The sequence below is a fragment of the Cotesia glomerata genome, linkage group LG8 (genome assembly GCF_020080835.1).
Source record: "Cotesia glomerata isolate CgM1 linkage group LG8, MPM_Cglom_v2.3, whole genome shotgun sequence".
Lineage (NCBI taxonomy): Eukaryota > Metazoa > Arthropoda > Insecta > Hymenoptera > Braconidae > Cotesia > Cotesia glomerata.
Genome location: NC_058165.1, coordinates 1,066,670 through 1,080,536, shown reverse-complemented (window position 1 = coordinate 1,080,536; position 13,867 = coordinate 1,066,670). Strand labels below are relative to the sequence as shown.

General features: G+C 27.2%; 1 protein-coding gene across 3 annotated transcripts in view; it reads left to right on the top strand.

Annotated features, from left to right (window-relative positions):
• Window positions 1-215: 215 nt before the first annotated feature.
• Window positions 216-13,867, top strand: part of LOC123270441 (teneurin-m) — a 223,831-nt gene continuing 210,179 nt past the window's right edge. For all 3 annotated transcript variants that reach the window (XM_044736476.1, XM_044736471.1, XM_044736470.1), the window contains exons 1-2: window positions 216-409; window positions 525-669. The gene's annotated coding sequence lies outside the window, so the exon portion shown is untranslated. The remainder of the gene's footprint in view (window positions 410-524; window positions 670-13,867) is intronic.

Below are 13,867 nucleotides of genomic sequence, written 5' to 3'. Positions count from 1 at the left end.
ATTTAACGAAAAGTCGAGTTTTAAGGGAGGAAAGAGGGAGAGAGGGATGATGCGAAAAGGCAGCAGCAGCAGCAGCAAAGCACCTCTACCTACCTACCCCTGGACAATTTTCCCTCTTCGCAACAGAGTTTTGATCCCCCTTAGGCGCATGCCCATCACCCTTTGCGAGGGCGCGATAACTTGGTCACCGAAGAACTACTTCCTAGTCAGTGCGTTTGGCGAGCGGTTCGTGAACGGACCTGTTCCTTTTCCGGAGGAATTTGATTTAATTCCTAATATAAATAATCTAAGACGGCCCTTTTTCCGCAGCCTGGTCAAATAAAATTCACTTACGGTAATAATTGTAATTATTAAGCCCTCTAGCGATGAAGATCCGCAAAATGTAGATCCAATTGTCGTCTTTAGCCTGGTAAGGTGTCCGGAATTCCCCACGTGGTCTTCTTTCCACGCTGCTTTTATTTATTAGACCCAAAATTAGAATCTAAAATCAATTATTAGTAATTATTAATTATTAATAATTACAGAAGTTCTTTTGAAGATAAACTTTGTGAAGTTCCGGTGTGTTGTCGGCTTAGTGAAGACACTCAGGCCTACCTTTTTATAGATGAGTGCGTGGGTTTGTGAAGTGGTTAAGAAATTCACAGGCTGATGAATTAACTCCGCTAATTGGTAAGTTTCTTTTTATTTTTGGTAGATTGGTAATTGTTGATAAATTTTTGGGTTGATAAATTGCAGTTGGTAAATTGCAGACCGGGTGCTCGAGAATTCAAAGAGAGAAAAAGAGGCGGGACGGTTGAGAAAATGTGTCTTGACTCTCGTGAATCGTGAATCCCAACTACGTCCGACGTGGCAACCCTGTAATTGTTTTAATAATTCGAATTAGAATAAGCGTAATTATAATAAATTGCTGGGCAAGAAACTGAATTTTAATAGTTACCATTGTTGTCTTTTGTTTCGGTGGAATTATCTATAAGGTGTTATTATAGTTTTTTTTTTTAAGGTATTAAGGGAGATTTTGAAAAAAATCTAAAACATTGTATTTAATAATTGGAATGTATTATTAATCTTTATTTTAACACATTTAAATATAATAAAGTAATGGTGATTTTTACCATAAACAAACTAAACTTTTACAAGAACCAGAATATGCGTTATTTTAGGTCGGGTAATAAGGCCCTAGGGTTAAACATACTGGAAATAGTTAAACTGTACTTAATAAAATAGCTATTAGAGATTAATCATCACTTCAATTTACCAACAATACTTTTTTAAGATTAAGATAAACATTAAAAGGATCATTTTAAATAATAAAATGTAAAATAATAAACAAATGCTTACCATTTACTCAAATCCTTTTTTATAAATTGTTCAGCGGTACCTTAGCATATTTAGGATGATTAAATCTACAAGACAGGGAACGTCCTATCGGGACTCTATAAACTTGTCAAGACATTTCTATCCAAGACACTTCTACTAGAGTAGCCTTTAGCAAGAGCCGTTATTTTAAATATTATTTCTGTCACTTGGGCCTTATTACCCTCAAGTACCTTAATCAAACAAACTAAATATTTTTTATTTTTCAGATCATTTAACTTTCATTTATACAATTCAATAATTAACAATTTATTTAGTTGCCGATATGGTCAATAAAAAATAATTATTGTATAGTCACTATAAAAATATCCAAAATTCTTCAAATATTAATTTTAGCAAAAATTACTTTTTAAATGAATTATAAATAATTATTAATTTTTTATTTTATAAAACAAAATTTAAACTTGCGACATTTCTATGCAAGATTTCTACAAGAGTATTTTAAATATAATTTCTGTCATTTGGGCCTTATTACCCTCAAGTACCTTAATCAAACAAACTAAATATTTTTTATTTTTCAGATCATTTAACTTTCATTTATACAATTCAATAATTAATAATTTATTTATTTAGTCGCCGATATGGTCAATAAAAAAAATGAAAAATTATTGTATAGTCACTATAAAAATATCCAAAATTCTTCAAATATTAATTTTAGCAAGAATTACTTTTTAAAATGAATTATAAATAATTCAATCAAAAATTGTTAATTTTTGACTTTATAAAACAAAATTTAAACTTGCGACATTTCTGTGCAAGATTTCTACAAGAGTATTTTAAATATAATTTCTGTCACTTGGGCCTTATTACCCTTAAGTACCTTAATCAAACAAACTAAATATTTTTTATTTTTCAGATCATTTAACTTTCACTTATATAATTTAATAATTAATAATTTATTTATTTAGCTGCCGATATGGTCAATAAAAAAATGAAAAATTATTGTATAGTCACTATAAAAATATCCAAAATTCTTCAAATATTAATTTTAGCAAAAATTACTTTTTAAATGAATTATAAATAATTATTAATTTTTTATTTTATAAAACAAAATTTAAACTTGCGACATTTCTATGCAAGATTTCTACAAGAGTATTTTAAATATAATTTCTGTCATTTGGGCCTTATTACCCTCTAGTACCTTAATCAAACAAACTAAATACTTTTTATTTTTCAGATCATTTAACTTTCATTTATACAATTTAATAATTAATAATTTATTTAGTTGCCGATATGGTCAATAAAAAAAAATAATTATTGTATAGTCACTATAAAAATATCCAAAATTCGTAAAATATTAATTTTAGCACTTTAATAATTTAATAATTAATTAGTTATTTATTTAGTTGCCGATATGGTCAATAAAAAAAATAATTATTGTATAGTCACTATAAAAATATCCAAAATTCTTAAAATATTAATTTTAGCAATTTAATAATTATAATAATTATTATACAATTTAATAATTTAATAATTAATAATTCATTTATTTAGCTGCCGACATAAATAGAAAAAATTGGAAAATTTTCATATAGTCACTATAAAAATATCTAAAATTCGTAACATATTACTTTATAAATAATAATTAATTTTTGATTATATTTAAAGCAAAATCAATAATATAATAATTACAATAAAAGTTTAGGATGTAAATTTAATAATGGCGTGTAAATGAGTTTTAAAATAGTTGAGACTTAAATAGCAAACCACTCAATCCAGCAAAATGATTGACAGGTAATTGTTAGGGAATATACGTACAGTATTAAAAGGTTCGTGTGTTGTCTAAAACAAGAATTACCAATCAATAATTCCCTTTATTTTTTTTTATTTTAATTAATCATTTATTTATTTATTTATTTATTTATTCAAGCGCTCGGCTATTGAGAATTGACATATTAATTATTATTATTAATTTACGGGTGCATCAATCCGAATAATAAAACAATTGATTTGTTTGTTCTCTTTTCTCTCCTCACTGATTTGTTTATTGCGGAAATTTAACTTTAACCCGAGCAGTTGAAGTTAACGATATACGACAGCCGATCATTCATCAGCGATTCCACTCGACCCGAACAACACTATAAATGCGCGAATTCATAAATCAATCACAATATATATTCAATTTTGTATTCATTTCTCAACTATGTTATTTTTATTATAAAATATATTTATTTTATAACAATTTCAGGGTGATTTTCTGTAAGGATGTTTTTTGCTGTCCCAGGCATTTTTTTATTAGAAAAATTGTTATTTTGTTACTAAAAAAAATTTATTACGAAAGTAAAAAAACATTTCTATTTGAAGCATTGAACACTAAAATGAAATAAATTTTGGTTTTTTTGCTATAAATTGGTAAACCACCTTAATAACAGTCCCCTGGGCTGTCCCATTCCCAAAATTAAAACTTTAAGATTCAATTTTAAGTTATTCGTCAATAATATATAATTTGGTCCATAATATTTATAAACTTAATTAGTTAACTAACAATCTTCTTCAATAAAAAGTACCGGAAATTAATTTGTTTCATTAAATTCATTAAACCAAAGTTTGTCCCAGGCATTTTAAGAACAGTCCCCTGCCAGAAGTTCAAAGCCAAAAAAAAAAATCCAGCGTGTTATTTTACCTTTTGTAAGATTTATAAGTATCTAACTAGCCTTGAGTTAATAACCATAGGGCTGTTAGCGCTTTATCGGCATTTTATTTAGTGTCAAAGCAACGTTTGTGCTGGAAATATTTGTCTGGGCCACTTGAAAACTCAGTCCCCTGGCAACTAATTTTATTTATAATTTATTTATAAAATTCGATCCACAAGTCTTAATATTATTCTAATTAATGTAAACATTGATTGAGAACTTGAAAAGTTGAATGCATTGAAATAGTTTGCTTGATTTTTCTCAATTTGATAAAAAAAGCAGTCCCTTGGCAAACAGTCCCCTGTGATGTTATATGGCAAAAGATACACAAATATCGAAAAAGCAAAAATTAATTCGGCTGTTTATTTATTATGATTAAGCTGATAGTTTTGCAGCCCTTGTTAATTTTTTTTCTAATAAAATAAAAAATAATTTGGTCGGACAATTTTGCACAGATTTAGGACGTCCTTATTAATTATTAATCATCCTTAAATGTCTTTTAGAATTTTTTTAGTAAATTATTAGATAAATATTTTAAGAGTTTTTCTATTTTAATAATGGGTAATAATTGGAGGAGTGTGATAAAACAAATATATAGAGATCTGGAATATATATCAGAATTTGGTCAACCAGATGGTAGGATAGAGTCAAATATATCAAGGAGATAGCCATGCTAATTCAACTGCAGGCCGGAACCCCCGAAGGCTTTACGGTCCCATATACAACCCAGGACACTATACTAGTTTACTGTTTATAGTTAACAGTTTACAGTTTAGTGTTTGGAGTTAACACTTTAGCAGTTTAGTGCCCTAGTTTTAATCACCGAGATTTATTCCTTGAGACTTTTCGGGGTCTTAAACTTGATAGATTTATCAAAAATTAAAATTATATCTTTGAAAATATCGTTAGTGACAAGATAGAAGTGTCATTTCTTAATTATTGACATTTTTAAAGATATAAGCTCATCTTGATGTTATACTCATCGAGACCTTTCATTTGAGTACCCACATCAATTTTTTATATATTTTATATATTTATATATATTATATATATGTAGATATGAAAGATATATCAAAAATACGAGTGGGTACTCAAATGAAAGGTCTCGATGAGTGTAATCTCGGGATGAGCTTATATCTTTAAAAATGTCATTAGTTGACAAGATAGTAGTATAATTTTTTAATTATTGACATTTTTTAAGATATAAGCTCATTTTGATATTACACTCATCGAAACCTTTCATTTGAGTACCCACATCAATTTTTCATATATTTTATATATTTGGTATTTGTGAAATATATGAAATATATAAAATATATGAAAAATTGATGTAGGTACTCTAATGAAAGGTTTCAATGAGTGTAATATCAAGATGAGCTTATATCTTTAAAAATCTTATTAGATGTCAAGATAGCAAGGTAACTTCTTAATTATTGACATTTTTTACGATATAAGCTCATTTTGATGTTACACTCATCGAGACCTTTCATTTGAATCCCCACATCAATCTTTCATATATTTTATATATTTATATATATATTATATATATGTATATATGAAAAATATATAAAAAATGCAAGTGGGTACTCAAATAAAAGGTCTCAATGAGTGTAATGTTAAGACGAGCTTATATTTGTAAAAATATCATTAGTTGACAAAATAACAGTGTCAGTACTTAATAATTGACATTTTTTAACATATAAACTCATTTTGATGTTAAACGCATCGAGACCTTTCATTTGAATACCCACATCAATTTTTCATATATTTTATATATTTATATATATTACATATATGTATATATGAAAAATATATCAAAAATGCAAGTGGGTACTCAAATGAAAGGTCTCAATGAGTGTAACATCGAGATGAGCTTATATCTTTAATATTTACTATTTTAAAAAGAAAATGTAACTTTGATAAAAAAATAGAATTAAATTTTTAAAGCAGTCGACTTGTGCCGTCGCTTAATTAGAGCCAGAATTAATAAATTGAAGAGAGTGTCGCTTTGGGTCTCTTCGCACCTGTCTCGGCGCCTCGTCATCGGGATTTGAAAGTTAGTCAGTGAGATGATGAGAGTTTGTAATATACGTGGCAGTAACAGTGGAGTAACAGTACCGGGAGTGCTACTGCTGCCGTTAGTCTCAATTAACGTCGCTTCGCAGTTCGTTAGACCTCTTAAAACCGGTTGTTCGCTAAACGTTTAATGTTGAATGTTACGCTCCTTTAAACAGTCAATTATTCTCTATACATCCTAAATAACTCAAGCTTCATCCATAATATTTATAATAATAACTAAAAAAATTTTTTAATAAAAAATATTTTAGAAATAAAGTTATAAAATTCTTTTAATAAGTATTGTTAAACTTTATTAAAAATTGTACAACAGAATATTTATTCAATTAGCGAAATGATAAGTAATACTCAAAGTTAATTAGCCCGGAGTTTGTTCAGATAATTACGGTATAAAAAAATTTAAGAACAAATGGGTATCCTTGAGATTGAAGGAGAAAAGTATTTCCATTGACGAAATAACCGTCGGGAAATTTACAAAAGGGTGAACCAAACTTTTCATTATTATTGGTTGTGTAAGTTTGTGCTTGATATGTATATTCATCCCGTACATCTGCGAAAGTTTGGATCGGTTCCTTCGATTTTCTCGTAATTACAATTCGAACAAAGTTATGGCGTCCTCTGACGGTGGAGGGCTTACAAGTACAAGAACAAACCCCAGAGATGTGTCAAGTATTTAATCAGAGTCTGATAATAGAAAGGAGAAGAGGAGGAGGGGGAAATCTTTGACTAATCGGGAATAGGGCTGTGGCGATTGGAGACAACTCCGATTATTTGGAGTTGAATTAATAAATAGACGAAATTTTTTATAAAAAAAAAATTTAAACATAATTATGAAATAACCTTGTATCTTGTGAACTATTGACATTTTTAAAGATATAAGCTCATCCTGAGATTTCACTCATCGAGACCTTTCATTTGAGTACCCACATCAATTTTTCATATATTTTATATATTTATATATATTATATATATGTATATATGAAAAATATATCAAAAATGCAAGTGGGTATTCAAATGAAAGCTCTTGATGAGTGTAACGTTAAAATGAGCTTATATCATTAAAATTTATATATTGTATATGTGTATGTATGAAAAATATATCAAAATGAATGTGACTATTGACATTTTTTAAGATATAAGCTCACCTTGATATAATACTCATCGAGACCTTTCATTTGAGTACCCACATCAATTTTTCATATATTTTATATATTTATATATATTATATATATGTATATATGAAAAATATATCAAAAATGCAAGTGGGTACTCAAATAAAAGCTCTTGATGAGTGTTACATCAAGATGAGCTTATATTTTCAAAATATATGTTATATATATGTATATATGAAAAAATATATCAAAAATGCATGTGGGTACTTAAATGAAAGGTCTTGATGAGTATAACATCGGGATGAGCTTATATCTTAAAAAATGTCAATCGTTCACGAAATACAAGGTCATTTTTTAATTATGTGTCTAAACAATAATAATAATAAAAATTGGGATAGTAAAATAGTAGAAATTCCTTTTAATTAATTAAAAAAAAAAATTAACTAATCTCAAAAGATTATTTTAAATTGAATTTTTTTCACGTTCTTATATAAATAACCATTGAATGTTTTTAAATTGAATTTACCGACCTTTAATTACTTGTTTATTTGGATTTTTTTAAACAACATTCTTCGTTAATCCTATTGTTTATTCCTGAGCAGTCCTTTGATTCAGTGTTGCCTCAGTGGAACGGATAATAGAAGGGAAATATATAGACATTGCTTATCTGCCTTTGCTTTAATTCTACGAAATTTAAAATAAGTTTCTTTGATCAAGAAAGAACAATGTCCCTTTTTATTTTTATTTTTTTTTTTTTTATAAATTAACCTTATTAATTTATTTTTTATAAATTAACCTTATTAATTTATTTCTTATAAATTAACCATATTAATTTATTTTTAATAAATTAACCTTATTAATTTGTTTATTTAGTAAAATAAAATTTAGTCTTAAAAGATTTAGATTTATTATTATTTAAGAGAAGATTAATAGAAAGGATGGATGGACTGGCGGTGGGTTTAGTCGAACAAATGTCGGAATGCAAATCGAGAAGGTAAAACAACGAGAGTAGTTGCAAGACTGACAAAGCGGTGTAATCACGATTCTCCGATGGTAATTAGTTACAACCTACCACTAGATTACCAACTATTTTTCTCATCAGACATTTTATTATTATTATTATTATTATTATTATTATTCAAAAAATTTTGAAACAGTTGCATAATAATAATAATAATAATAATAATAATAATAATAATAATAATAATAATAATAATAATAATAATAATTAGTACGTTTCTGTTCATCAGAAACTGTACTTTCCGAAAAACCAGACGGGTAGAAGTTCTATTTGCTATAGAACTAATTATTTCAAAAATAAGATATTTTTTTTTTTAAGGTATTTAATATATCTATATGTACATATATATATATATATATATATACTAGCTGATACCCGCCCGCTTCGCTGGGCATACAATAAAATTTTATGTTGTAACCTAGATGAAAAATATAAACAAAATGATTAATTTCAAAAAGATAATTAATATAAATTTTGAATTAGAGAAAAGTGATTGTTTATGATAACCGGTGTTAGCGAGTATTAAATATATGAGAAAAGTATTTTATTATTAATAATCAATCAATCAATGGGTCAGTTAGTCAGTAAATCTGTCATTAGACAGATTTCCGCATCACCCATGACGTACTGTGTAGTGAGATGCGTTCCCATTATAATAATGTTATCCTAAACATTTAGTCTAGACCGGATAGGTCAAATGGTAGAGTAGCCGACATGTCACCGGAAGGTTCTGGGTTCGAATCCCTGTCCGAGCTATCTGAATTTTTTCTCGCATATTCTGTAAACTCTTATTAAGAAGGTCCTTCCTATTTCTTTCTCAATCTCTTCCTCCTCCAATTATTCTGTTACGTGAATGTTGGAACGATTCACGTAATAATTATCCGTAACTCCTATTCTTTTCCGCTTCATAGTATTATTTAATTTTAAAAATGTCAATAATTTTTAATTTTAAAAAAATGTTAATAATAAAATACTTTTCTCATATATTTAATACTCGCTAACACCGGTCATCACAAACAATCACTTTTCTCTAATTCAAAATTTATATTCATTATCTTTTTGAAATTAACCATTTTGTTTATATTTTTCATCTAGGTTACACCATAAAAATTTATTGTATTCCTATCGAAGCGGGCGGGTATCAGCTAGTTATTAATAAATTCATAACAAATTAAGTGGTATTAAAAAATATATTTATTATTACTCATTTTATTAGAAATTATCTTAAATCGACCGTTTTTATAATAATTTAACGATATCGTTGTAAAATTTTAGAGAAGACGCATCAGACACAATTTACCATTTTAATTTTAATCATTAAAATCAGTATAATCATTTAACAATATCAACTTGATAATATTTATGTTTAATTTATCTGTGTTATGATATAATCGAGTTCATCCTTCATGATTATTCCAATACATATAAGTTATTAATGATTTAGCTATTCTTTCTTAAAAAACGTATGATTATGAATTCCTACTGTCCCAACAGTCAATCGATAAAATTTAAAATCAATCATTTTGACAGTTATTATAGCAACGGTAACCATGATAACGGTAACCATGGTAACGGCAACCATGGTAACGGTAACCATGGCAACGGTAACCACGGCAACGGTAACCATAGCAACGGTAACCATGGCAACGATAACCATGACAATGGTAACCATGGCAACGGTTGATTAGCGTGGGTGGTTGTAGGGGGGTTGAGTTCGATAATTTACGGGTGCCACTGATGGTTTCTTAGATTAGAGGGTCAAAATGATATTTCGCTCCCAAAAAAAGAGAGAGATATAGGGAAGGGGAAAGATTATAGGGCACGGGAGGGGAGGAGAAGAATGAGAGGGAGGGGAGGGGAGGGCATATGTGATGGTAGACGAAAAATTCATTTTGGCTAGGAATTGCGTAAAATCCGTTCTTAGTGAGCGTCTACATCACGAATGGAGTAACTATGCTAAATTTCAAGTCAATCGGGCGAATAGTTTCAGAGATCTCGTGATGAGTGAGTGGTATTTCGCTTATATATATATAGATATATATATATATATATATATATATATATATATATATATATATATATATATATATATATATTTGACTCGAAGATCGGTGTTTATTGATAAAGATAGATAGTTATTATCATTATTCTAAGCCGAATACTCCCGATCCAAATTCTTGAAGATTGACTAATTTTTGATTATTACTTCTTCACTATAATATTTTATCGGTATGTCTCATACCATCAGAGAAAATTTAGGTGAAATTCACAATTAAAAATCGTTTATCGACAATTATTGTTAAAGAAAGATGTAATTTTTTACTCAGTGTAACTTTTTCAATAACTGAAAAAATAATTCAGACAGCCCAGACCTGGACTCGAACCTGGATCTTTTGGTTACGCGTCAAATGCTCTACCATTTAAGCTATCCGAGACATTGTCCGTATCTACCTTCCAATTACCTATTAAGTTCCACTGTGTAAGTCTCTTTTGGCCAAGGCTTTTAATATATAAAAAATGACATCGTTCTTTAACAATAAGTGTCGATAAACGAATTTCAATTGTGAATTTCACCTAAATTTTCTCTGATGGTATGAGACCTCATACCCATAAAATATTATGGTGAAGAAGTAATAATCAAAAATTAGTCATTCTTCAAGAATTTGGATCGGGAGTATTCGGCTCAGAATAATAACTATCTATCTTTTAATAATAATAATAATAACAATAATATTAATATTAATATTACACATATTATTATTATTATTAATACATAATAATAATAATAATAATAATGCTTTTAAATTAATTATAAAAATTATTATTATTATTATTATTAATATTATTAGTATTATTATTAATATTATTATTATTATTATTATTATTATTATTATTGTTATTATTATTATTATTGTGCATTATTATTATTATTATTATTATTATTATTATTATTATTTAATAAATCAAAGATAGTTAATATTATAAGCCAGCTACCCGATCCAAATTGTTGGAGAATGACTAATTTTTCATTATTAATTGTTCACCATAATATTTTATCGGTATGAAGTCTCAATACCATCAGAAAAAATTTAGGTGACGATAATAATTAAAATTTGTTTAGAAAATTATTATTAGAGAAAGATGTAATTTTTTACTCAGTGTAACTTTTTTCAGTGAGTCCTCGTCTGGGCTGTCCGAATTATTTTTTCAGTCACTGAAAAAAGTTATACTGAGTAAAAAATTACATCTTTCTCTAATAATAATTTTCTAAACAAATTTTAATTATTATCGTCACCTAAATTTTCTCTGATGGTATTGAGACTTCATACCGATAAAATATTGTGGTGAACAATTAATAATGAAAAATTAGTCATTCTCCAACAATTTGGATCAGGTAGCTGGCTTATAATATTAACTATTTTTGATTCATAAAATTTAAAACACCGATCTTCATATATTAAATATACATTATTATTATTATTATTTATTGTTATTTTTATATTTAACAAATGTTAAATATAAAAAATATGGTTAAAATAGTGAACTATAGCAACCCTAAAAATGAAATTGAAAAAAGCTTTTACTTCATGATAATAATAATTATAATAATGATAATAATAATAATTATTCCCGGAGTTTGTTTCAATTCCTCATTATTAAATTTTTTTTTTAGTATTTTATTTTAACGTATGCATCAAGTGAATAATTTTATTTTAGTTATTTTTTTGTTGACGAGATTACGACGTTAAAGACTACTGCGTACTTTTAAAAACTATATTCACGTGGATGCGAGGTACGAACGAGGAAAAATAAAGACCGAAAAAAAATAAAAAAAATTGTAAAAAGAGTAGTCGAGGGAATGGAAAAAGAAATGTTCACCAATACACGAGTGAATTACGCCGTCGTCTGCGTCTAGCCGAGCTGTGTCGAGGAAAATCGACAAAAGAAGAAATTCCCTCCGCCGTGTGAGTCTCAACCGTATATTTACGTAGTTTTACTTTTCACTATTTTTATTATTATTCTTATGATTATTATTAAGATTATTATCATTACTTAAAAATTTTGAAACCGTCAAATAATAATAAACTAGCAACCTTGCAGTCACATAGTGACTGCCGTGAGTTGTAAACTAAAAATAAAGAACATTTTGCTTTATTAAATAATGAATTTTGTTAAATTGCACTGTACTTTCTTGAATATTGACGTTTTTAAAGATATAAGCTCATCTTGATGTTACACTCATCAAATGCTTTCATTTGAGTACCCACTTGCATTTTTGATATATTTTTCATATATACATATGTATATAGTATATATAAATATATGAAATATATGAAAAATTGATGTGGGTACTCAAATGAAAGGTCTCGATGAGTATAACATCGGGATGAGCTTATATCTTTAAAAATGTCAGCAGTTCACAAGATACAAGATCATTTCTTAATTAATATTGATATTTTTAAAGAAATAAGCTCATCACGAATTAACACTCATCAAGAGCTTTCATTTGAGTACCCACTTGCATTTTTGATATATTTTTCATATATATATATATATAGTATATATAAATATATGAAATATATGAAAAATTGATGTGGGTACTCAAATAAAAGGTCTCGATGAGTATAACATCGGGATGAGCTTATATCTTTAAAAATGTCAGCAGTTCACAAGATACAAGGTCATTTCTTGATTAATATTGATATTTTTAAAGATATAAGCTCATCTTGATGTTACACTCATCAAGAGCTTTCATTTGAGTACCCACTTGCATTTTTGATATATTTTTCATATATACATATGTATATAGTATATATAAATATATGAAAAATTGATGTGGGTACTCAAATGAAAGGTCTCGATGAGTATAACATCGGGATGAGCTTATATCTTTAAAAATGTCAGCAGTTCACAAGATACAAGGTCATTTCTTAATTAATATTGATATTTTTAAAGAAATAAGCTCATCACGAATTAACACTCATCAAGAACTTTCATTTGACTACCCACATACATTTTTTATATATTTTTCATTTATACATATTTATAATATATATAAATATATAAAACTAGCAGGTCGCCCCAGCTTAGCACAGGTATTTAATAAAAATTTTCGAATTATTTATAATATAAGATAGCCGATGTCACCCGAGGATACACTGAGAAAACAGTTCATTTAAATGAAATGAGGCTCGTTAACTATAAATCAATATCTTATTTAAATATCACAAGAAATATTTATTTGATACAAATAAATTGATTTATTTGAGACAAAGTTACAGTATATTTGAATGAAATCCAGATTTGTTTATAGTTAACAAATATTTCTTTGGTGCTAACAATGATATATTTCAACCAAATCAGATTTGTTAACTATAAATAAATGGTATGTTTGAATATACTCAAAGCAACGATTTTTAGTTTTAGGTTAGGAAAGTAGTAAAAGTAGACATATCGAACGTTTGGGGTTGAATGGGCAATTCTTTTGGAATTATTAATTATACGGAAATTAAAAAATAATACTATTAAGTTAGTCGACGTTTTTAATTTTTAATTTTTTTTTTATTTATTAAATTAGATCGAGAAAATATTTTTTTAAAATTGCACTTATAATTTTTCAAGTTTTTTACGAATAAAGTTTTTTAAAAAAA